Here is a 22,088-nt window from a genome sequence, read left to right on the forward strand (position 1 = left end):
CTTTGAGTAATCTGCCCCAACGGTGAAGGGAATAAAGGATTGTTTGGCCCAGTTCCCAAAGAAAATCACCTTGCTCTTGCCTTGATTTACCTTGGCTCCTGAGGCCAATCTGAATTGGTTGCAGATGCTCATGAGTCTGCACACGGAGCAGAAAACAGCGACGTCATGCATGTACAGGGAGGCTTTGAAATGCAGGCCTTCGCTGCCTGGACTAGTCACCTCTCTCAGGCCTGCATCCTTACTGATGGACTTAGCAAAAGGCTCTGTACTAGGCACACACAAACAAGGTGAGAGAGTGTGGGCAGCCCTGCCTGACTCTGGATCTGATCAGAAAGCTTTTTGATTTCCACCTTTAATTGAGACTGCACTGATGGTGTTGGCGTAGAGCAGTTGGATCCAATTGCAAATTCCCTCCCCAAAGCTCATTTGGAGAGCAAGTCCCACTTGTAGGTGTACAATATCCTGTCAAAGGCATTCTCCTGGTCCAGGGTGATGAGGCAGGCGTCCACTCCCCGTCCTGCATTTTAGCGATCATATTCCTGAGGAGCGCAAGGGTCTCAGGGATCATCCTGCCCAGTACAGCACAGGTTTGGTTGGGGTGAATCACCGATCCCAGAACAGACCTGACCTGGTTGGCGGGGACCTTTGACAGGTTTTTGTAATCTGCATTCAGCAGTGAAATTGGTCACTATTTTCAAAGTTTCTCCCTCTCCCGCTTGTGGATGAGGGTGATGATACCTTTCCTCACGGATCCTACCTGCCAGAAGCATACTGTCATTCACCTTCAGCAGGTCCTGGCTAGTCAAGTCCCACAGAGCTGAATACAACTCAGCCAGTAAGCCTTCGCTTCTGAGAGTTTTCTAAAGACTCGAAGGCCTTGGTCAGCTCATCCAAGTGGGGGAAGAGTGTCCTATTTTTGGGCTTCTCAAAAAAAAAACACCAACTTTTAAGGCTGTGAAATGGGCAGTGAGCACTCACACATTTAGTTTCACTTAGTGTGCAACTCTTCAGAGAATCAAATGCACAAATTGTAGTCCTTTGCAGATGAAATGCTGTCAGGTTGTCAGAAAGAACACTGAGGCAAGGATATAGTGAAGGCTTCATAGCTTTCTAAAGCATTGAAGGAATAGTGCCAAAGAAACACTAAGAAGGAGCACTCCCACAATGCGTGACAACTAAGTTGTCAACATTAAGGCGTGCACTCCCTGACATGACTCTCATACCTTTAATACAAGGACCATTTTAGCTCAAACATCCAGGAGTATGCTTAAGTGGAAGCACTCACAGTATCTCAACTGCTTCATTGTTAAAGTTGGTGAAGGGCAATGTTTGAAAGGGTATATTAGCTTTCATAGACATGAGGATATTAGGTCCACATTTGAGAGAAGAACTGAACATTTTATTGAATAAGGTCATGAACAATGAAACTAAGCAACTGCATTAGCAATGTGGAATACATCAAGCAGAGGGCCGCCTGCCAACTGCTCAAATAAAATCAGACCTTGTGAGTTGAAGGTATTTACCCAGGTCAGACATCCTGGAAGTGTGCGGTTATAAACATACTCTCTAGCATCTTGATTCTCTGGGACGATTACTCTGTCCTCCTCTTTTTGACTCTCCTCCTTTGGACATCTCAGGATTCTTACCCTTATCTTCCTCCTCAAAAGGACTTTTCTCACTCCTGCATCTCTACGCTACATTCACCACTATGCTGTGGAACATCCTGTCTGGGCTGAACTGCAAAGCACAAATTGAGCAGTCCAGGCATTAGAATCTCATCTCAAAAAACCTAAAGCCTGTTTGACAGTAGCTCTAATCTAAAGATATTTGACATTTAACCTTTCCTCTACAGCGGGCTGAAAATTTCCTGGAGGTGTCACCAGCTAAGACTGTATTGGGTACTCCTTTGTCGCCTACCAACCATTTTTATATTGGCTGAGGGCCTATGAAAACGGATGGCAACTGTGAGTGCTCTAGCATTTATGACTAATGCAGATCTCTGGACATCTAATATAGACCTGCGAAATCTGGTGGAATGGCAACAAATGAAGCAAACATTAAAAAGAGTGGAATTCCTACTAGCTAGGTAGTGACTCAACTGGAAAATGTGTGCACAGCAGTTAAGCACAGAAGTAGACAGAAGATGCCGTTAAAACACAGATATGTCAACATCTATAACAAGAAAAGTATTTACATTTTGGTGTGTAACTCACCATCAAAACCTACCTTTTCTGGACATTGACAGAACATTTATTTCCTGCAACTTCTGTTTTTAATTTATTATTTCCATTTGTAGCTTTTATTTATTAGGGCGAGTTGTGATAAGGCCTTTTACTCGCATTGTCTGTGTCAATATTCAACATAAGAAATAGGAGCAGGAGTAGGCCATCTGGCCCATCGCACCTGCTCCACAATTCAATAAGGTCATGGCTGATCTTTTCATGGTTTCAGCTCCACTTACCTGCCCCCTCACCATAACGCTTAATTCCTTTACTGTTCAAAAATCTATCTTTGCCTTAAAAACATTCAATGAGTAGCCTCAACTGCTTCACCGGGCAGGGAATTCCACATCTTCACAACCCTCTGGGTGAAGATGTTCTTCCTCAACTCAGTCCTAATTCTGCTCCACCTTGTTGTGAACTATGACCCCTAGTTCTAATTTCACCTGCCACTGGAAACAACTTCTCTGCTTCTATCTTATCTATTCCTTCATAACTTTATATGCTTTTTATAAGATCCCCCCTTATTCTTCTAAATTCCAAATAGTATAGTCCCAGTGTACTCAATCTCTCCTCATCAGCCAACTCTCTCAACTCCAGAATCAACCTAGTGAACCTCTTCTGCACCATCTCCAGAGCCAGTGCATCCTTTCTCAAGAGACCAAAACAGCACACAGTACTCCAGGTGTGGTTTCACCAGCACCCTATACAGCTGTAGCATAACCTCCCCGTTTTAAAACTCAATCTCTTCAGCAGTACAGAACAATATTCCATTTGCCTTCTTAATTGCCTGCTGCATCTGAAAACCAACCTTTTGTGATTCAAGCACAAGGACACCCAGATCCATCTACACAGCAGCATACTGCAATTTTTCATCATTTAAATAATAGTCCGTTTTGCTATTACTCCTACCAAAATAGATGACATCACATTTACCAACATTGTACTCCACTTGCCAGATCCTTGCCCACTCCCTTAACCTGTCTATATTCCTCTGCAGACTTTGTGTGTTCTGCACACTTCACTGAACCAGTCATCTTAGTGTCATCTACGAACTTTGACACACTACACTTCGTCCCCAGCTCCCAATGATCTATGGAAATTGTAAACAATTGCGGAACCAACACTGATCCCTGAGGCACACCACTAATAATAAGATGCAAGATGGCACCGACACCGGACAACTCCTTGAGAGTTCCTACAGCAGGTCTAACTCTAACATTTCTTATAACTGTTCTACATTTTTAAACTTAAATTCTTGCAATGTAACCTGTATGCCTCTAAATCTTTTTGATCAGCTCATCCCTTGCTTTCTGTGATCTGCCTGGACCGCTCGTAAACAAAGTTTTTCACTGTATTTCTGTACACATGACAATAAATCAATCAATCAATAGCCACTGATCGCCAACCATTTATCCCCACTCTTTGGTTTCTGTTAGTTAACCAATCCTCTATCCATGTTAATACATTACCATAGTGCCATGCACCTTTATCTTATGCAGCAGCCTTTTCTGAGGCACCTTGTCGAATGCCTTCTGGAAAGCCAGATACACCTCATCCACCGGTTCCCCGCTGTCCACTGTGCTCATAATGTCCTCAAAGAATTCCAGTGAATTCATTAAATATGACCTGCCTTTCATGAACCCATGCTGTGTATGCCTGATGGGACATTTCTTTCCAATGTCTTGCTATTTCTTCCTTGATGATAGATTCAAGCATTTTCCCCACTACAGAAGTTAAGCTAATGAGCCTATAGGTACCTGCCTTAGGGTGCATACAGGAAGAATGGAACTTTAATGATGTAACAGACATTAAATATATGCTTGGCCCTAAGGTGACAGAAACAATTGTTTTATGACTGATTTTAACAACCTGTTTTAATGCCAGGTCTTCAGGTGAGGAACTGGTCATAATTAATTTTAGTTACAAACTTTTTATTTTTATTTTTCTTGTCAATACTGCGATCACTAACATATGAGTCCAAATCTCAACTAATCGACTATATCCATGGTGAAAACAAAAAATGCTAGCGATCACAAGGGGTCAGGCAGCATTTATGGAGAGCAAGCAAGCTAACGTTTCAAGTCTGGATGCTGTGATCTCCAGTATTTTTTGTTTTCTTTATAGATTCCAGCATCTGCAGTAATGTGCTCCTACCTGGTTATATATATGGACCATGTTAACGAAAGTTGACTGCCTAGCTGACTGTGGGAAGCATCAAAATCAAACTGGATGTTGCCCTCATCTCTTTTGGAACTCTCAGAAGCTGTTGGTTAGCTTTTAGAACTATGAACTCTTACATGTTTCCTTCCCCTATCTCAAAGATTCAGAGGACCATTGCAACTCCTACACCACTGCAGCACGTGCAGTACACTGAATGCAGATATACCTGGCATTTGTTTTGTTGCTCACTGAAAAAGCTGGCTATTGTTGAAGAGTAACTCAGCATATTTTTAGTGGTGGAGTTAGGAAGACAGTGGAAAGAGAGATGACAAGTTTAAACAGTAACATGGAATTCTAGAAGCATGGAGTGGATAATGTTCAGGAAAGCAAACAGAAAGGATAACAATGAGATTGAGATTAATCCAATTGTTGGAATAGGTGGGAGACTGTTACTGGGGAGAATTAGTCATCAAATTTGCAAAATCTCAGCATGTACCTGCTTACTGTATGTGCCTGCTAAAAGATAAACATACGCATTTGTTTTTCTCATGACTATCAGATGTCTCAAAATGTTTAAGGAATGATAAAATGTTTTTATGAAGTGTTGTCACTGATGTAATGCAGGAAGAGCAATAACCCATTTGAATACAGAAATCTTCCACAAACATTAATGTGATAACTATCAGATAATCTGCTTGAATGATTTTGATTGCTGGATAAATATTGCCCAGAAAACCAGGGATAACTTCTCCATTCTTCTTTGAAATAGCACCATTGGATCTTTTAAAGCCACCAGAGGGGGTAAACAAGACCTTGGTTTAACATCTCAGAGTCATACAGCACAGAAGCAGACCCTTCGATCTAACCAGTCCATGCTGAACATCATCCCAAACTAAACTAGTTCCACCTGCCTGCTCCTGGCTCATATCCCTCCAACCTTTCCTAGTCATGTACTTACCCAAATGTCTTTTAAAGGTTGTTATTGCACCCACATCCATCGCTTTCTCAGGACGTTCATTCCACACGCAATCCACCCTCTGTGTAAAAAATTTGACCTTTTTTTTAAATCTTTCTCCTGTCAACTTAAAAATGTGCTCCCTCGTCTTGAAATAATCTGAATGAGTTTGAAATCAGATTCCTTGGATCTAAACTGTTTTTCAACAATATGGATGGATTTGATCAAGATTGAGCAGGAGTTTCATAAAGGCCACAGGTGGTAAAGACAAACTGCTGTGATTGCTTAATGCATGGAAGTGAGTCTATTCTACAAAACTTCTGCTGGATTATGAGATGATTAGGTATTGAAAAGCCTGTTCATTGGTGGCTGAGGAAGTCACTATAGGCATCTGTCCATTTACCTTCCAGAATAAATTTTAAAAATGTCAGCTTGACTAATTTGCTTCTGCTACTTTGCAACTTTGTTCCGCGAAAGTATGATTTTGATTTTGGATGACATTCCACATAGAATACTGCACTGTTGGGGAGACAATTTATTTAGGAAATAATAAAACAAAACTCTGTTTGTCAGTTCTGGTGAATAAAGGTGAATTATTATAGCATTGTTCAAAGAGCAGTGAGTTCTGCTTTGTTTCTTATCCAATACCTCTTACTCAAAAAATACTACTAACAAACCAGATATTTAGTCATTTACTTTCTGGCTGTTGTGGGATGTTTGTGGTGCAGGATAGCTGCTAAATAACAGTTACGATGCTCTAAAGAACAATTTGTCATGTAAAGTTCTTTGAGCCATTTGGTGAAATGAATTTCACACAAAATTTGAGCAGAAAAAGTGACAACTGTTTTCCATTCCTCCTGCAGTGTGATATTTAAGTTGCAATTCTCCTCCCAACTTCAACACTGACCTTAGTTGGTTCCAAAGGATAAGACAAATCAGAAAACTAGTGCAGATTAACATTTATGTAACTTAATAAATTAAAGATATTTACAAAACATTTTCATAAGACATGTTTTTATACTTTCTGTGAACCAGACTCCTATATGGTGTAATTCCAGTGGCTTCAGCCCAGGAAGTGGAAACTGCTCTGATTAAAGGGGAAGACTGGGGCAGGAGAAGAGGCAGCACACAGGGTATAGTACGGGTGGAGGTGGGCAACTGGTGCCATGCCCAATCTCTATTTTAATCTCCCCTATTTCCATTCTATGTCTCCTTGTCCAAGCGCACATTGCTCCAGTCTCTTTGCATAATCAGCTTTGAACAGATCAGTTAAGGTTTCTGCTATCCTATTTCTTGAAGGAGTGATATTAGCATCCATTGTTTATACAGCTGTTACCAGGGCTGGCAAAGACTGATTCATGTGCTATGACTGAAGTTCCACAGAGGATGATATCCTGGCAGTGGCCTGTGACATCAACGCACAAATGATTGAGCTGGAATCCTCCATCTTCTGAGACTGAGGAAAGTATCCCTGGCAGTATTTTTGCACCTTTTTTTTGTTAATTCTCCATCATTCTCCTTTTCATTGTTTTCCTCCTGCATACACCCCAATACCCACTGCTGGGTTCAGTACCTTGGTCCCGCTGAGCATAGCTTGCAGATGTTCCCGCCAATACAGATTTTCCATAGCTGTTTCAACACCACTGTTTAATTCTGTTCACTTTTGATGTGCAATTCATCAAGTGACATTCCACCTAACAGGATCCAAGTGTGTGTATCTGAACTGGTGCCTAGTCTGTATTGTCCTGTAATGATAGAGTCCCAGAAGGAATCAGCTCTTCTGAAGAACAGTCCTCCAGCAAGTCATGAACTGCTGTTCTTCATCTGGTCGTCCTGGAAGAAGAGGAGGTAGATATAGTTTAATCATGGGAATGTGCAAATATTGAAATGCACATGAGTAATGTGACCATATTCTACTTTGCACCAAATTCGATTCTGAATAACTCAGTCTTATGTGGGTTAGAGATATTTAATCTGGTTACCATAAACCAGTGAGCCCGGTTTTGCCATCTCTAATTCTCAGGTACGTTGACACACCACTTATCTGCAGGGCCTTCTGATGAGATGGAATACACTTAACAAGACAGAGTGAAGAGGTGCACTTCAGGGTGTAGGCTAATTTGCAACTTTGCTCACCTTTCCTTATCTGGTTAGCTCATTAAAATGCTTCCAACACAGACTGCCATCCTTCTAGTAAAACTCCTGTTACTCACCTCATCAGCCTCTCCCAGGCATGCCTTTTTCATTGTGCAGCAGGTTTTGTTTTCCCCTTTACTGAAAACAGGACAACTTTCCTCCACCTTATTACATGCAGTGGTACATCAATAAATGACTCTTTCAGAGTCAAGCTTTTGCCTTCCCTGGTTCCATCACAATTTTTAAAAATTCATGCATGGGAAGTGGGTGCCACTGGCTAGACGAGCATTTAATGCCATCCCTCGTTGGCCTTGGGAAGGCAGTGGTGAAATATTAACTTGAACCACTGCAGTCCATGTGCTGTAATAGACCCACAATGCTATTAGGGATGAAATTTCTAATTATCACATACAATTCAGCCAATTCCTCCAAATTCCACTTCTCCATTTGCCTACTAAATGGAAAAGGTGAAATTGGATTGTGTGCATCTATACTGCACTTGCTTACATGCAAGCCAGAGTGGTGAAATTTAAAAGAGGAATCATAATGTATCGCCTATAATATTGGACATGCTCATGCATCCCACACACTTTGCATCTGTTACCATGACCTTTGCTTAGATCTCACCTCTATTATAATTTACTCTTGACTCAATTAAAAATATTCCCAGTCACTACTGCACCTTCAAAAACAAAAGCTAAATATGAACATATATAAAAAAAATTGGACGTATAGGCCTGCATATTCTTTTTGTATAATTGGGCAATACTCTATATAAATCACTAGTATTATGTACTGCTAGCATGAAATAGCCAGCAAACTTGAATCACTTTTAAAGTGACTGATAAGAATTTCCACTTCAGTTTTAGAGTCAGAAATGAGCAGCACCATGTGAAAGCAGCACTCCGGAAACGGAAGGGTCAACGGACCCAAAATGTTAACTCTGTTTTCTCCTTCACAGATGCTGCCAGACCTGCTGAGCTTTTCCAGCAACTTTGTTTTTGTTCCTAATTTACAGCATCCGCAGTTCTTTTGGTTTTTACTCAGGAAACAACTTTGTTTCCTGGAGTGGGAAGGAGAGAGAGTTTGGAAATTATTATGAACCTGCCTCAAAGAAAAGAATTGTGCATTTTGGCTTTAAAAAAATCACATAATATGCAATCAAGACAGGACAATGAAAACATTGATGCTGAAGGTTTGCATTCACAATCTCTTGTATTATTGGATCAGAGTCTGTTCCCAACTCTCAGCACCATTAAAGATAGCCCCAGGTGAGGTGAGCATATGTGCAGAGGGGATGTGTGCAACTATCAATCTCTTGTAAATGTGTCTATGCAGATTGTCTCCCCTACAATCAAGAATTAGCTGAGACTAAGTTAATGTTCGCGATCAAAGAGGAAACCTTGGGATCTGAGTGCTAATTAAATCGGTTTCAATAAATATTGGTCCATGTCTCACAGTTGCCCCAACATCCACTTGATGGGAAGCAGAGGTCTCTCACTTTCTGACTGAAATTCAATAAATGCTTTATTTAGACAGAGACTTTGCTGTCTGGGAAAAGGTCAACTTGTTTAGTCCTCCTTTGACCATGTGATAGTGTGGAGTCATTTAACTAAGCCTAGCAATTAGATTCCAAAATGTAATTTTCTGAAATCTTTCTTAAAGGCTGCTGCCTTTCTATTGCCTTGTGAACACTCTCATTTCAAGCATGCATGAGTGATGTTCTACCTAATGGGAGCATTAGCCTTAATTACCACCTTATTGAACTAGGGTTCCAGTTTTTACCAGGGCCTCAAAAATACAGTGCTCCACTTGAACGCCTTCTCTTCATCCACAAATATGCTCTCAGCTATCTATGGCTGAACACTTTTATTCCTTTTACCTTTTGGCTAGCTCCTTATCTTTGGATGTCTGTACAGTTAGAGCCAATTTCATTGTTGGCTTTATTGTGTCTTTAACATTTGCTCACAAGGTGGTAGATACCTGGAATGTGCTGCCAGGGAGGTGGTAGAAACAGATACATTAGCAAAGTTTAAAAAGTATTTAGCCAGCCATGAACAAGCAAGAAATATAGGGCTACGGATCATGTACAGGCAGATGGGATTAGTTTAGAATGGAATTGTGGTCGGCAGATGCGGTGGACCCTAGGGCCTGTTCCTGTGCTGTACTGTTTAACGTTCTATTCCTGGTATCAAAATATCACATTTTCCAGCAATTTTCCACATTAGTAACTTTTGAAAAGATTCAATTCTGATTTTGTGGAAATCTGGTGCAACATGGCTCAACACGTTGTGAATTTACTTATAGCTCTGGGTCTTACATCTCCCAAATGAATAAATTTTTATTTAGTTTTAACTTTGCTATTTATAAATAAGAAGAATAAACACAATCTAATTATCACAATCCATCTTTAGTTTCACTATTTAGACTCCAACATCTGTATTATAATGGACTTCCAGCGTTTTCTTGTGTTTTTATTCCACGATTTTATGATTCTTTTTCAAATGGACTTGTGTTTACATAAACCTTCATAGGTTACAACATCCAGAAGCAGTTTACAACCAGTACATTAACTACTTTGAAGTGCAGACATTGCTGTTATGCTTGTTATTAAGATGGGCAAATGTTGGTCTTGTCAGCAACACCTACACCCCATGAAAGAATTAAAAATATTCAGAATAATGGCATCCTTCTTTCTACAAATGCTGGTTGCAGTAATGGGTGTTTCCAGTGTTTACTGATTTTGAATGAAATTAATATCTTCCGTGTAATAGTAGTCTGGCAGTTCAGCAATAATCAAGTGCTGAACAAGACAAAAACACCAAAGATTTTCATCTTGCACTCATCTGAAATTCCAAAAATACTAAAGTAAATGGAAAACAACATTTATACTGTATGAGAGGAGAATACTGATTGTTGGCAAGTGGACTCTGGTTGAGTCAATGCCATGAAGAATGCACCAGTTGACAAAGACTGATAGTTAAAAGCCAAGCTATGTTTAAGGTTTAAATCAGGCAAATGACTCTGACTGATCAAGTACAAAAGCTCAGCTTTCCAGCTGCTGGAAAAGCTCAGCAGGTCTGGCAGCATCTGTGAAGAAAAGTCAGAGTTAACGTTTCGGGTCCAGTGACACTTCCTCAGAACTGATTAAGGCATAGCTCTGAGAAATGAACTACAGAATGGCTGTGACCTATTTTGCTCAGTTGAAATAAGTGCAGCAAGTGTCCATATTCTTTCTGTCTTTCAAGAAGAGGGCCCTATGTATCAATATACATAACTTCTAGTATTTAAGAAAAACTAAAAGAACTGTGGATGCTGTAAATCAGGAACAAAAACAGAAGTTGATGGAAAAGCTCAGCAGGCCTGGCCGCATCTGTGGAGAAAAAAAAAATCAGAGTTAATGTTTCGGGTCCCTAACGTTTCGGGAATGTTCCCAGTTCTGAGGAAGGGTCACCGGACCCAAAACGTTAACTTTGATTTTTTTCTCCACAGATGCTGCCAGACCTGCTGAGCTTTTCCAGCAACTTCTGTTTTTGTTCCTGTATTTAAGGTGTTGCAAGATTTGTAGCTCGAGTTGTGGATGAGGTTGTTGGCTTGCTTGCCAATCTGGCTGGTTATCATACAGACGTTTCATCACCATGTTAAATAACATCATCAGTGCAGCCTCTGATGAAGCAATGTTCTACTCCGCTTAGTATTTATATGATCTGGTCTGTTAAGTTCGGTTGTGTCATTTCCAGTTCTGTTCTGCATGTGTTTGTATATGGGGTCTATCGGCACTGATGATGTTACCTAGCATGGTGATGAAATGTCTGTACAATAACCAGCCAGCTCGGTGAGCAAGCCAACAACTTCATAACTTCCAGTACATGCAATGCGTTACATTGCAAGCTCAACTGACAATTTCAAATTGGCTCTCCGTGTAATTCTTCACACACTCAGAAATATTTCTGAAATGTTGTCCAATTACTTGTAATGTTGGACACTGACTAGGTATGGACGGTACCTTGCTTGTGTAAACAGCCAAAGGGATTCACTGTTTAGTCTGTACCATACAATCTGCCAGTCTTTGGGATGTAAAGTATACATCACACTGGCACTGAAAATCATATACCATTAATTGTTGATTAGCCAACTTGTCGACAGGATTGGCTGGACCACAGTTGTAGTTTATTGCTAAATCTTTCTGTTTTCAGCTTCAGATAATCCTGCCAATAACTGATGAACAAACATGGAGAGTGATATAAGCTATGAAGCTGTGGGAAGCTTCCCACTGATCTGGACATCAAAATGTTGATGGAAATATTGACACTTGGGATGGATTTATGGTTTAGGATTTCCAATCTTGATGCTGGGATGATTTCTGAGTCAGGATTCCAGTGCTGGGACCCTCAAAGTGATTTTGGAAATGGCAGGCAATTAAGTGGTCTCCTCCAGGAGCCTAATAAAATTAAGGACAAGAAGCAGGCTCCCCAGGCTAAGAGACCAGGAGGAGGCCTTTCAATATTAAAAAAATCCAAAGCCACACAGTCAGAGATGGAACTGCCAATGCAGATAGGAGAAAGAGAGGGAACCTCAAGATGGAGGAGCCTTTTAAAGACTTTCCATAAATTTAGAAATTCAGAGAGACACAAGATGCCAAAGGGCAAAAATGTAATGCCATTGGAGCCAGCAGAGTGTCTTTAAAGGCCATAGGGCACCCTACTTGCAGGTGGATAGCCATCACCATTCCACCGCTACACCCCCACCTCTCCAATGATCAGCCTGTTCCAAATGGTCCAAAGTTGAGAACAAGCTGGCCAATCCATGAACCTGCCGGTAACAGGAAATGTTGGCTCATTTACCTTCAATCCTACCTGTACACCTAAATTAAAGTTAATCCCTTAGCAGTTCCATGACATGATGCTTCCATGTCCAGGAATGTACCAATGTTTTTCAGTGATCAGTCAAAACCAACAATTTCACAACATTTACCTCTTTGAGAAAGTATTGCTAGGTTCACTCAAAACAGATCTGCAAGAAAAAGTAATTCACATTTGAAGTGGAAAAAGTATGAACTCTATCATGAATCCATATACTTGAGAAGTATATAAACTTGATGTGTACACAAATTTGTCTAAATGTAATAACTCTAAGTTTGAGGATGACACAAAGCTGGATGGGAATAAGGAGGATACAAAGTTGCTTTAGTGCGATTTTGAATAAACTGAGTGAGTGGGCAAATGCATGCAGATGAAGTATAATGTGGATAAATGTGAGGTCATTCTCTTTGGTAGCAAAAACAGGAGGCAGATTATTATCTGAAAAGCAATAGATTGGGAAAGGGGAGACGCAACAAGTTCTGGATGTTCTGGTACTCCAGTCCCTGAAAGTAAGGAAGCAGGTGCAGCACACATTGAAGTAATGGTTTTTGGCCTTCATAGTGAAAGGATTTGAGTACAGGAGCAGGGATGTCTTGCTGCAGTTGTACAGAGCTTTGGTGAGACCACACCTGGAGTAGTGTATGCAGTTTTGGTCTCCTTATCTGAGGAAAGATATTCTGGATATGGAGGGAGTGCAATGAATGTTTACCAGACTGATTCTTGGGAATAACAGGACTGACAATATGAAAACAGATGGGATCAGTTAGAAATATTTTCATTGAATTTAAAAGAATGTGGAGAGATCTCATTGTAACCAATAAAATTCTAACAGGACTAGACAGGGTAAATGCAGAAAGGATGCTAGAGCCAAGGCTCACAGTCTAATGATATGGTGTAGACAAATTAGGAGTGAGATGAGGTCACAGAGTCATACAGCACAGAAACAGACCTTTCAGTCCAACTAGTCAATGCTGAACATAATTCCAAACTAAACTAGTCCTATCTGCCTGCTCCTGGCCCATATCCCTCCTTTCCTAGTCATGTATCTATCCAAATGTTTTTTAAACATTGTAATTATACCCAAATCCACCACTTCCTCAGGAAGTTCATTCCACACGTGAACCACCCTCTGCGAAAAAATTTTGCCTCTCATGTCTTTTTTAAATCTCTCTCTTCTCATCTTAAAGATACGTACCCTAAGTCTTGAAATCCTCCATCCTAGGGAAAAGACAAGTACCATTAACTCTATCTATACCTCTCATTATTTTATAAACTTCTATCAGGACACCTTTCAAACTCCTACGTTCCAGTGAAAAAAGTTCCAGCCTATCCAGCCTTTCTTTATATTTATAACTTTCCATGTCTGGTAATATCCTGGTAAATATCTTCTGAACCCTCTCCAGCTTGATAACTGATAACTCCCATAGCTGGCCAACCAAAACTGGATACAGTAGTCCACAAGAGGCCTCACCAATATCCAGTACAACCTCAACATGACTTCCCAACTCCGATAGGCAATCAAGTGAAATTTCTTCACCCAAAGAGTGGTGGCCACGTGGGATCTCTGCCACAGAAAGCAGTTCGAGCCAAAACATTGAAAAAACAGGAACAGGGTACTGAGTTGCATAATCAACCATGATCATAGAGAACGGCATAGTGGGGTCAAAGGGCCAAAAGGCTTATTGCTATTTTCTATGTTTGTATATGGTCGGCAGTGGTTTGCGAAAGCGGCTCACATAAACGTAATCAAGGTAATTAGAGATGGGCAAGCTGATGTACATCCAAAGAACAAATTTAAAAGAAAAGGCATTTCACTGTACACAACCCAAGCAATGTAACTGTTCCAACACGAAAACAAAATACTGGGGATGCTGGAAACCAGACAAAAAGAGAGAAACATGGTTTTAGGTTTATGACCTTTTACAATATGAAGAATGTATACTCACTGTGTTAATATCTTCAACTGTTCAACACTGCACATATTCTTCTAGATGGGTAAAAATGAATATTTCATAGTTAACCAGCAAGGTAGCAAGTGGAAGGCCCTCGACTGAAGCCTATTCCCGACCAATCACAAACTGTAAGATCACATGACGGGCACGGGTCATATGACTGAGTAAGATGGCTGCGCGGAGAAGAGGGTGGATGTTGCTGTTTTTCTGTTTCTCCTTCGTTTGGGAAATTGTGTCGTGGAAGACCACCTGCAACGACCATGGAGCCGGTACCGGTGGTCATTTGGCATGGCACGAGTAAGACGGCGGTGAAAATGTTCTCTCATTAACAGACTTAGAAACGGAGTTAACTGAGAACTGGCTGATCGTGGGCGAATCCCTTGTTTGATCGTATGCTCGTGCATTTCACTTACAATCCGTAAACATGTTCAAATAGTAAGTTGATTTAGAATTCACAAAGCACCAACTTTCGATTTTGCTCGACCAGCCAGCAATGGTTTACGTTTTTGAAAAAAATGTAAGCCGTTAAACTTAATTTACTTGAAGCTGTCTCTTGAGGTCAAGACAACCAAATCCTATTAATATATAATCAGATAGAGAACTGAAATTGGACTTTGTTCAAGGCATAGCAATAGTAATTAATCGTTTTGTTTTGTCAAGAGTAAGCAAACCATTTTGCATAATTGGTAGTATATGCAGTATAACATTCAGCTATTATAACCAATGTTACTTTTGGATATGTATTAACACAACTGTTCAAAATGGAGCTTATTTGCATTTGAACCTGTATTGATCCCACCTGATGCTATTGTGGGACAAGTTGGATCCCAGTCTGAAATTTGATAATTTTGATCAAAATGTTTTTTTTGTTTTGATGAAGTAGTCTCTTACTGAAATGTGTGCAATGTTGCAGTTTTTTAAAATAGTAGAAAAGTTTATGAAGCAAAAACAATGAAGATAAAATAGAATAAACTAGCCTGTTTACTTCTAGGAAATTTAAAAGTTTTGAAGTGTATGTGAAATATAACACCATTAATCCCAAAATACTCCTGTAGCTACCCAAAAGCATACTTGTACAGTACTTGTACCACAAAATCCTTTTATTTAACACCTCAATGGTTGTAATTTAACTTCCAATCCCATCTGGAAAATCTGACAGCTCTAGGAAAAAGCTATCATTCAGCTAAACTTAAACATTCTCCGCTTCAAATAATCTCCAGAATTTTAACCAAGCAGTTCTTATCTGTTTACTCTAAGGTAATCTAATGTTAACAAATGTATCTTATACTTTTCGCAGGAGCAGCTTTCCACATGTAAATGTACAAAACTGAAATTAAAAGTTCTTATACTAAGCTTAAAAATAAGTCCAGAAATTTTTAACAGAAACTTTGTGCAATTATTTACCTTGCTAGGTAAGCTCTACGTAATGTAAATAAAACTCACTAGTTCTGAAAACCAGCCCTCAAAGATAAATAGAATAGAAGAATTCCTACAGTGTGGAAACAGGCCCTTCGGCCCAACAAGTCCACGCTGACCCTTGGAGCATCCCACCCGGACCCATCCCCCTCTAACCGACCTAAGCTACACATCCCTGAACGCTTTGGGCAATTTAGCATGGCCAATCCACCTAACCTGCACACCTTTGGACTTTCACAATGGTTATAGAGTCACATGTTAATTAATTCCTTCAGACATTGGAAAGTCCATATATCACTACTTCAAAATCCAGACTTGCCACAAATATTATAAATGTATAAATCTCTGTCTGCATCATAATTTTACCTTGACTGACTGATATATAATTGCTGAAATAATCCTGCCTAAAATTATCAATGTGTTCAACTAGCTATGGTGATGTTTAAATACCCTAATTTCTATACAACTTGATTTTTTTTTTTAGGTGATAGCTGTTGCAAAGCATTTACCCTGAAATTTATTAAACTGGTAGAAGAAACTGTCCCAGGAAGTTGTGTTATCCTTGAAAATTGGAAAAAGTGCTACTGAGGTAGGTCTTAATGAGAAATAATAAGATAGAATGAATCCAAGTATGATGGGGAGGCAATGGCCTAGTGGTATTATCACTGGACTGTTAATCCACAGACCCAGATAAGATTCCGGGGACCCAGGTTCAAATCCTGCCACAGGAGATAGTGGAATTTGAATTCAATGAATATCTGGAATTAAGACTATGAATCCATTGTCGATTGTTTGGTTCACTAATGTCCCTTAGGGAAGGAAGCTGCCACCCTTACCTGGTCTGGCCTACATGTGACTCCAGACCCGCAGCAATGTGGTTGATTCTTAACTGCCCTCTGGGCAAAAGGGATGGGCAATAAATGCTGCCTAGCCAGTGACGCCCTCATCCCATGAATGAATAAATTTTAAAAAATGTGAATGTTAAAATGCTGTAATTGAACTTTTTACTGATAAAGGAACTTTGAAATATTTAAAAATGTGATCCTGGAGAAATAATTTTGGTAGAATGCTCAATAGCTTACATTAGAGCGGTCTGCAAAAATACTTTTCTTAATTAGTTAGGAAGCTTAAAATACTGTATGCTATACCACAAATCATGGTTAAAAGTTATAACAAAATAGGGTTTCTATTCCCTATTTGCCTGGCACTTCCCAGTGGAAATATTTGGGTAGAACATATCTTATTAGGGTCAACGTAAAGAATGGCTCAGCTGTGCTGCTATCCTCTCTTCACTTCCTGATCCCCAATGAGTGATGTGATTAAATTCCACACAGGCCATGTACAGCAGAATGCATGCTTATAGGAACCACATTTGATGCTGTCGGAAAGAAAATCTGCAGGAATGATAAATTACAAAGAGGGCATACTAAAGTTTACGTCTTTAGTTTTTTTTTATATAGTCTCTCTGCTGGTATTTATGAAAATCCAGCCCACCTTGGATTTTTGCACCCATAATGTTTTCCCTCCCTGGAGATGCTGTCTATTAATTAGATGTGGTTCCTTTGTACTGACAATTACATGCATCTTACCCAAGTGGATATTGCAGATTTTCAAAATTAAGTAACTTCTGTGATCTAGACTTCTCTACTGTTAGTGATAAAACATTACACACAATTTTTTTTTTTAAGGAAATTGAGAACAGTTACTTCATGAATGTAAATGATCAAGTTGAGATGGCGTGTAACATATTGTACAAGGATAAGAAGCTACAAAATGGATAGACTGCAATGGGCTTCTCTCAAGGAGGTCAACTTATGTAAGTGTGGCAATCAATATGGTTTGCCTTCTGAGGGAGCTCTGTGCTTATTGACCACTTTTTAAATCTTCAGGACATTGCAAAGCATTTCACTACCAACGATCTTTTTTTAATACAGTGGGGAAAAAAAACTCCTGATTTTCCATTTGTTGTAGGAGAGCTGTGGCACAGAGATGTCCTTCTCCTGCAATGAAAAACCTGATCACATTTGGAGCCCAACATCAAGGTAATGTTATAGTTTGGTTTGCTCGATTTAAATGCATAACTTTCAAAGGCCAAAACCTTTTTCTTGTATTGCAATTGTCTGACAAACCTGCTGTAAAAGTGAGCCACTGAAACATTCCATAAATACTACCCATGAAGGTGATAATGTTGAGGTCACGTGACCAAATGATAATTTAGGCTCTAAAAACATTACAGTAGTGCCTTACTGTACTTGTATTGAAGTATCTGTTAGAACATTCCACTGCTTCTCTACCCTTCTAAAATTTCAACTGAAACTACCTTACAGTAGAGTTGAAAATTAGCATAGAATATAAAAGAATTTGACAAACAAATTCCAAAAAATCAGCCTGAAAACTTCACCTAAAACTGAACTGCTCTGAAGCAGCCATCATGAAAAGTCAGGGCCAGTCTAAATCGGGTCCGTGATGATCAGCTATCACACTGAGCAAAATGCAAACTAATCGAGCATTTATTTGGTCCAATTCAGATATAAAAATCAACTGTCATTGCCTCCCATCCCTACTGTCCATGGTAATCGGCTCACTGGTGTCCTTGTTTCCTCTCGGAGACCATTCAAAACATAGTGTCACTGGAAATTCTCCCCTCCACTAAACATTGGAATCAGTTATGCCATACTCATCATGAAATGCAGGGAGCACCTGGTGAAATTAGACAGAAACTCCTAAAATGACAGTCTCTAGAGACTTATAAAATCATGCGGGGCTATTCACCCTATCCATGCCAAGTCATTTTTCCATGGTAGAGGAGTCCAAAACTTGAGGGCGTAGGTTTAAGGTAAGAGGGGAAAGATTTGAGGGATCTGAGGGGCACTTTTTCATGCAGAGGGTGTTGCATATTGGAAAATAGCATCAGAAGAAAGTCAATAGTCATTTGCACTCTGCAAAACTAAAGGACACTTATCTTCTCTCTGCTACCTCCAATTCATAAGGCCATCATTCAGTTTAACTCTGCCACTGTAAACTCTCTCATAAAGCCTCATAGCCTGCAAACCTAAGCATCACAGTGTTCACTTAAGGTTTCAATCTTCACCTGCTCTCTTGTCCGGAAATAGAAAAATTAATCAATTTTGCTTCAACTGTCCACCAATATCTATTACTTGCCCACAGGCTCCACAGTTACCTCTACTACTTCTGGAGTACTGTGTCCAGTTCTGGTAACTGTTTATAGGAAGGATATTAATAAGCTGGAGATGGTTCAGAGATTTGCCAGGAATGGAGGATTTGAGTTATAAGGAGAGGCTGCATAGGCTGGGACATTTTTCCACTGGTGCTTGGGAGTTGAAGGTTAACCTTATAGAGGTTTTTAAAATCATGAGGGACATAGATAAGGTGAGTGGCAGGTGTCTTTTCCCTAAGGTGGAGGTTTTCAAGACTAGGGGGCATATCTTTTAGAGTGAGAGGAGAAAGATTTAAAAAGGACATGAGGAGCAGCCTTTTTATACAGTGGTTTTTGTGTGGATAAACTTCCAGAGGTGGTGGAGGATGCGGGTACCGTTAGAACATTTAAAATATATTTGAATAAGTACATGAATAAAAAGTGTTTTGGAGGGATATGGGCTGATTTGTAGGCTGGTCGGACTAGGTTAGTTTGGGGTTATGGTCGGCATGGACTAATTGGACCGAAGGGTCTGTTTATGTGCTGTACGACCCTAGTCTTTTTTTTTTTTTTTGTTTAAAAAAAATAAGTTATTTTATGTCTTTCCCTCCGACTAGTTTCTGACTGCTTTTGTTTCACTGTTGCTCCATTAGGTGTGTATGGTTTACCACGCTGTCCTGGAGAGAGTTCCCACATATGCGACTGGATAAGGAAGATGTTAAACTTGGGTGCTTACAGTAGTCCAATTCAACAGCAATAAGTATAACCAGTACTGAGCCAATTTAAGATACTGTTGAATCTTGTTCATTTCATGAATTGTCTATCTGTATCTCTTGTGAAAGTGTGAATAGGTTGCTCAGTGTCATGTGTTGTCCAGTTACGAGAATGAACCAATGAAAACCACATTCCGAGAAGGGGAGCAATTGAAGTAAATGGCATAACATTAACTTTTGTTTCTATATAATAATTTCAGGAAGGAACATTGCGGTTGCTAACGAGTGTGTTTGAACTGACTGCTGTAACGGATGGGGAAATAGAGCTGACGTGATGCTCACGAACTCAAAGGTCTTTAGAACCAGGAGCAGGAATAGACCATCTGGACCTTTGAGCCTGGCTGATCTTCTCGTGACCTCGGCTCCACTTATCCACCCTCTCACCATACCCTTAATTCCTTTACTGTTCAAAAAATTACCTATATTAGCTTTAAAAACATTCAATGAGGAAGCTTCAACTACTACACTGGGCAGGGAATTCCACAGATTCACAACCCTTTGGGTGAAGAAGTTCTTCCTCAATTCAGTCCTACTTCTGTTCCCAATTTTGAGGCTATGTCCTCTTGTTCTAGTTTCACCTGCCAGCGTAAACAACCTACCTGCTTCTATCTTGTCCATTCCCTTCATAATTTTATGTTTCTATAAGATCCCCCACATTCTTCTAAATTCCAATTAATATAATCCCAGCCTACTCAGTCTCTCTTCACAAGCCAACCCTCTCAACTCTGGAATCAACCTAGTGAACCTCCTCTGCACCCGCTTCAGCGCCAGTACATCCTTTCTCAAGTAAGGAGACCAAAACTGCACTCAGTACTCCAGGTGTGGCCTCACCAGCATGCTATAGAGCTGTAACATAACCTCCCTGCTTTTGAACTCAATCCCCCGAGCAATGAAGGACAAAATTCCATTTGCCGCCTTAATTACCCATTGCACCTGCAAACCAACTTTCTGCGATTCATGCACAAGGACACCCAGGTCTCCCTGCACAGCAGCATGCTGCAATTTTTTTAAACTGTTCAAATAATAGTAAAAAGGACTATTATTCCTACCAAAATGGATGACTTCACATTTATGAACATTGTACTTCATCTGCCAGACTCACTTAAACTATTTATATCTCTCTGCAAACTTTGAGTCCTTTGCACACTTTGCTGTACCACTACCTTAGTGTCGTATGACTCTGTCAAGTATTTGGAGAAGATTGAGCATTTGATTTTAAAATTTGGGGTTGGGGATCTGAAGAGGAAATCTGCTTTTTACGAACTGATCAGAGAGGAGGAAATAGATGAGGGCAGTTTCTCAAAATAATTGAACTTAGCAGTGCCACCCCACAAGGTTTTATTCTAGAACTACATCTGTTTACTATGTATCAATGATAGATCTAGTTTAAATTGAAATAATAAATTATGAGACCTAGTAAGCAAGTAAATACAAAATGCAGATAACAAGTGGAATTTGATACCACTAAGTGTGAGGTGATACTTTTACTTTGTTTTAAAAAGATTATAACTTGCATGGAAGAAAACAGATAGGGGATTGAAAGTATTTGTAGGTTGGCTGTCATGTGAAACACAATTTTTTTTTAAAAGAACTGAAAGTCTTGGGTTTAATGGCTAAAGAATTACCATAAAAGTTGAGAGCATTAATGAATCTTAAAGATAACTTTAACAAGATCACAGTCAAGTTTTGGGCTCCACACTGAGGCAGAGAAAAGGTACAGTGCAGATTCATGAAGGGCTTGTCTGGTGTGAGGAAAAACAGGAATAAAAGGTGAGTTGTTAAAATTAGTTGTTTCATTAAAGCAGGATATTATGGGGTAGTTTGATAGAGGAATTTGAAATAATAAGTGTAGATGAAAATTTTCCAAAGAGAGGAGTCCAGAATGATGGTGTCTGAGTGCATGTAAAATCAAATGTTAGCAAGGAATTTCTTCAGTGAGAGGAGTTGTGAAGTACATTATTAAGTTAGTGATAAGTACTTTTGACCACTCAAGTAAAAACAGGCATGGGGACAGGAGGGGAAGTGGATTTGGGAATATTATTGAAGTGGATGGAAAAAACAATGCAAACTGGTTGGGCAAACAGCCTGCTTAATTTTTGTAATTAAATGTAAAGTCTTCACCAACATGTTTAATATTTTTGTTTGAGATGTTAAATACTGTACACTGAATTAAAGTTCAGAGATGTTTGAGTGGAACTTGCTGTCTGCTTTTGACTTTCTTAAACTTTCAAGTTCAATTTAGGTTTTGCTCAAGACTTTCTAAAAGAAGTACACAAGAACAAATGCATAACAGAGCATGAGCTCATTTTATTACATAAACATAATTTCACTTTGGGAAGGTGGAGTGGAAGGCAAGTGACCAGATCAGTAAGTGGAGATAGTAGGAACTGCAGATGCTGGAGAATCCGAGACAACAAGGTGCAGGGCTGGATGAACACAGCAGGCCAAGCAGCAT

At 39.8% G+C, this 22,088-nt stretch overlaps 1 long non-coding RNA gene and 1 pseudogene across 1 annotated transcript; one reads left to right on the top strand and one right to left on the bottom strand.

Moving 5' to 3' along the window:
• Window positions 1–6,281: 6,281 nt before the first annotated feature.
• On the bottom strand, window positions 6,282–14,569 carry LOC109924835. Its single transcript, XR_007261354.1, has 2 exons — window positions 14,282–14,569; window positions 6,282–7,170 (listed from the first exon to the last, which is right to left on the bottom strand). It is a non-coding gene; the product is annotated as an uncharacterized LOC109924835 (long non-coding RNA).
• Window positions 14,457–20,098, top strand: LOC109924834 (annotated as a pseudogene).
• The last annotated feature ends 1,990 nt before the right edge of the window (window positions 20,099–22,088 follow it).

Source organism: Rhincodon typus, unplaced genomic scaffold (assembly GCF_021869965.1).
Source record: "Rhincodon typus isolate 14 unplaced genomic scaffold, sRhiTyp1.1 hic_rhity00002287, whole genome shotgun sequence".
In the NCBI taxonomy this organism is placed as follows: domain Eukaryota; kingdom Metazoa; phylum Chordata; class Chondrichthyes; order Orectolobiformes; family Rhincodontidae; genus Rhincodon; species Rhincodon typus.